We start from the raw sequence: 5,396 nt of genomic DNA, 5'->3' as shown, positions 1-5,396 counted from the left end.
ACACTTTCAGTGGCGGGTCGGATAGGCATATCCCACCAAGATGGATCGTAAAATGGACCAAGAATAATACACCTTGGTCATACAACCTCTCTCTTGTTGTTGGTCAAAGTGATGGCCGTCCATGCGACCCCGCAGATGGGCTAGCTCGCCAATAATCACGCAAGTAGCTTGTCCCCGAAGACAACCACTGCATGCGTGTGTCCCAAACATATGTATGGAGAGGTGTGTTTTTGAGTAACAATGGAACAACTTTGATGTGGCACCGTGAATTCGAACTAGAAATCCCCACACTGAGTGAGGGTTAGGTTGACGATGCCTATGTATGTTACACCACACATGAAGCCAACGACGGGGATTCATGCATGCATGCGTGCGTAGTATATGCGCTCAAACTTAAGGTCTGAATCTCACCATGACCTCTAGTACGATAACATGAACCAAATGAACAATCTGCCATGGTAAACTATCTTGTTGTTGGTCAAGGTGATCATGGATGTCCATGCGGGCCCATGAATATATAGGCTTGTCGCCGATAACCACGTGAGGGAGTGTACCATTCAAAGGCAACCATTACATGCATATGTATGGAGGTGATGCGTGCATGCATGTTTGAATACCATTTCACAACATTGATGTGGCGCGTGCGTCAAAAATCATACACTAGCTCCCCACACAGAGCGAGATCGGTTCATGAAGTGTCGTTGTACTAGCCACTTCGACTCGATGGGAGGGATTCATGCGTACACATGCATGTGTGTGTGCTCAAACTGTATCATGCATGTCATCCCAGAGCATGACCTATATATATATATACCTTATTACAAGCAAAATAATAATCCCCTCCTAAGTCAAATTAACCTCTCTTGTTGTCAGGAAAAAAGTAGTGATGGACCAAGCGGGCCCATAGATGGAAAGCATCGATATCGCTGATAACCGCTTAAGTGGGTGCGAGAGGACAAACGCCACTGCTTTGCATGTGGGCCAAACATATATATGTTGAATACCCAAAATGCACATCTTTGATGTGCCACATGCCTGAAAAACCGTAAACCCTGTACCCAAACAGAGCGAGGTTCGTGAAGCGTACTACGTATGATGGTCCCCTTCCCCCTCTTCACTGCATACTATATGCTCCTGCCGTAATATGTACAACCCAAAAGAATCCTCATCGATGGTGAAATTAATTAACCTCGCCCAATGTAGGTCAAAGTGATGCATGCATGCATCGACGATGGCCTCGTGGCCCATAGATGGAAGCGTCACACGAGAGTGTCCTAGCTAGGATAACCACCGCGTGCATGCATGTGGCCCAAAGAGGTGTTGTGTGATGTTTTAATAGCCAATTTCACAATTTTGATGTGGCACGTGCCTCGGAAACCAAAAAGTATCGACACTGAGTGAGGTGTACTTGTTCACGGACGCGTGCGTATAGTATATATGCTAGTCCCCTCCAACCTTTTCGACGCGTACTATATACCACCATAACACAGACAAAAAAAATTCTACCTTGCTGATCAAATTAACCTCACTGCCAGCTGTTCGTCAAAGTGATGGATGATGACCTCGCGTGCCCATAGAAAGCGTCACACATGAGTATCGAGTGTCGTGTAGGACAACCATCGACTACATGTGGCCAAAACATGTATGTGTGAAAGGAATGTGTAATGTTTTAAATAACAGACTCTGATGTGGCACTGACCTGCCTAACAAAACGGCCAACCCACACGGTGGGTCACGACTCATAATGTACTACTAGCCACCCGCCACCCCAAGACGCACACACCCACACACACATCGCGAATCCACCACAACTACGATGCATGTTAAATTAATCATCTCGCGGTGAACATATGTTACCAAAGGAGGGACGTTTTAATTTTGAAAAAATCACAGAGATCATTAAGATGTTTTAGTACATTAATTGATTGATTTTCTACGGTTATAATATGCAAAAATCAAATTTGAGCTACATGCACACGTGACAGTGCACCTAAATGGATTGCAAAAACACACGTGTCTCACTGGGTGCATGTTTACTCCCCGTGCAACAAATTGCAAACATTGTGAATCTTGATTTTTAAATTCTAGTACATTCAAAACTTATTTGAAGTTCATGAAACTTATCGTGTTGTCATATGGACACCAAATCAAAGTGGCATTGTACTTTTTTTTGTCAAATCTGAGACCAGTTTTGATGTAATCTTTATCTAAGTACAAATGGGAGATTATTAATAATTTGGAACCAATATCCCAAATGGATTATTTATTCGAACCGTGAGCATTAGACCAACAATGGATACGTGCCATGCTTTGGTTAAGCAATAGAGCGGCAACATTAATGATCCAAATAGAAAAACAATATACGTGCCGCTGCGCGACCCGTGTGTCGGGCGGGCAGGCTGAGTCGACTGGACGCATGCGAGCAGTCCGCCGCACAGGCAGACTGGGAGGCGTGCGTGCAAGTGTGTGAATTGACAGAGGCGTGCTTGCTGCGCAGTGTCATCAAGAGGCATGCAAGTAGCTGTGTGAAACTTTGGTTGGCATGCCAGCAGTCCGGTGCGCAGGCTCACCGAGGAGGCAAGCCATCAGTTTGACCATCGCCCGCCTCTCTCCCACAACTCCCACTACTCCATATTAATGGTGCACCCGAGCGGCCGCACCCCCCATCCTCGCCACACACACACACACAATCCTCTCTCTCCGCTTACATCCTCGACGCCATTCTCGGTCCTCAAAGTCATCAGTGTATGAGGATGCCGCCGAAGCACCCCATCGGAGGGAGTGGCGACGCCGGGGCTGCTAAATCACCGGAGCACGGCATGGAGATGGAGACAGAGGTTGCCGTCACCGCCGGCGAGTTATCGCTGCACCGTGACATCGTCGACGGCGTCGAGCTTCCACATCCGGAGGCGCAATTCCACACCGACCCTGGTGACGACCCAGGCAATGACACCGACGACCACTCCGGCGACGACTCCGACGACGACGGACAGCTGGTTAGTCATTTATACCCATTTATGTGTCAAATAGATCATAAGGTTTCTCTGTTACTCCTGCCTCCCCCTTTTTGGAATAGAAATCATATTGTTATGTTCTCCCAATCCATGAAATCCGAGTAAGTTTTGTCAGATCCGTGTAGTGTATTGATTGTTTGAATGGTACATGTGATAAGTGATGTCAGGACCTCGATTCTAAGCCACATCGATCTAGCATGTAACACATCATATCACTTTGCGGCCTCACACACGGTATTCCCATGGGTGCCACCTTACTGGCCCGGGACCGTTTGCGCCTTTTGGCTCACGTATATGATGGTGTCGCTAGCATCCATATGACAGAGAACCCAGGCCGACATGAATAGTCGTGAATCCAAAGTGGCACTAACTTATAGGGGCATGCATACATGACCCAACAATGAATGTGTCGGTCATCAGCGAGTGAATTCGGGATATAGCAACTCGGCTAGCAGTACTCCGGGAATCCGGGCTGTAGCAGGCTAATAGGACTCTGAAAGACACCGCGTGACATTTCCCCGAAGGGACAGACATAGGATCTAAGAAGGACACATGCCGGCCAGTCTAAGTGTTCTGGAGCAGTAGCAACTGGGCTAACAGGACTCCGGTAAACCGGGCTGTAGCAGACTACCATGGCTCAATGGAAGCACCAGACCACATTTCCCCATAAGAGAGGCTACCAAGGATAGACAAATAGGTTGTCGGATCCCACACATACCAAGCATTTCAACCATACACACAATATGCTCGATATGTGCAAATACAACATGGCATCACAACAAAACTCTACAACTTAAGTACTTTATTTAAAAGGCTCCAGAGGGCCTGACATAACATATCCCTACAGGTAGGGGTCACACGACCCAACTCTCCAGTCATACAAACATACAAGCACATGCAGAAGCAAACTTGTCTGAGTACAAACAACTAGAAAGCAAGAAGGCTTGACGAAGCCTGTCTATCTTCAAGGACCTTCACAACTCAGGATCACCACCTGGGTGGCAAGTCACTCGTCAACGTCGATATCTACATAGAACCCATCGGAGGGGATGGTGTTCTCTTCTGCAACAGTTTATTAAGCAAACAAGAGTACAAAGGTACACAACAGGACTTACATCAGATCCTCCATACATGCAGCATTATCAACAAAGGGATGGTGGGGTTATTGCAGCAAGCCAGCTTTGACTCTTGGCTAAACTATCTTACAAGACAACAACTTGTAAATGTTTTGCGCACACGAGTCCACTACTCTCCACAACAATACACTACCATGGATCCTCTTCCGTCATCCTACGGAAGGGCCATCCACGACACTCACACTTGTTTTGAGGCTTTTAGTAGTTTCCATTTACTTGTCTATGAAATGTATGGGCAACCAAGTAGTCCTTTACCGCAGATGCGGCTATTCGAATAGATGATGTTAACCCTGCAGGGGTGTACTTCTTCACACATGTTTCCACCACTTAGCATCCGCACATGACATGTGCTCGACAGACTTCAAGCGAAATCCGACGTGGGTGTAGACCACGACCTCACTAACCACACAAGTCTCTAGTCCAGGTCAATCGCCTATTCGGGTTCCATCCGCAAAGAAATCCGGTCAGGGTGTCCTCAACGGCCCCAAACGATGTGTACAGGGTTCCCGAGACATGCAATGGGCGCCCGGTACACCGTGCCACGTACCTACCACAGCACAGCCCACCCCGCGGGTCAGTGTTGTACACGGCCTCCAGTAAACTACAAACACCAGAAACTACTAGCAACTCCTCGACAGAGGACGTGGGGTTAATAAGTCGAGCGGGGTCATATTTCAGGGCCCAATGCGTGGTAGTAGCTTATCTTAAATCACACATACAAATCTCAGTTCTTAGGGACGGTTCCAATGAAACAACCCACCATGTAATCCTACATGGCCTCTCATCGATACCTTTACCAAAACATGTTCAACACTTCACTCTCATTACCGGCACAACCATTTCACTCTAGCCCATCACCCAGATGAACCCAACCTGACACGACTCTAAGCATAGCAGGCATAGCATGGTAGGAAACACAAACATGGCTCAATCAACTCCTACACATGCTAGTGGGTTTCATCTTGTTACTGTGGCAAAGACAGGTCATGCAGAGGAAATGGGTTCAACTACCGCAGCACACAGCAGTTTGATATGTGGTTGTCTTAAATGCAGTAAATGACAGCAGGAGCGAGAAGATGGGATTGTATCGATATGATCAATGGAGTTTCTTGCTCGACATAGTGGCCGAGGGGTACTGCCTTTAGGGTGGATACTCATGAATATCCTCGGGAGCAGAACCTACCACGGAGATCACACCGGTAACACAATCAATACATGGCAATATGCAACATTATGATGCATGCAA

Source organism: Triticum dicoccoides, chromosome 4A, assembly GCF_002162155.2.
Source record: "Triticum dicoccoides isolate Atlit2015 ecotype Zavitan chromosome 4A, WEW_v2.0, whole genome shotgun sequence".
NCBI classification, from domain to species: domain Eukaryota; kingdom Viridiplantae; phylum Streptophyta; class Magnoliopsida; order Poales; family Poaceae; genus Triticum; species Triticum dicoccoides.
Note: the sequence above shows the minus strand (reverse complement) of the source record.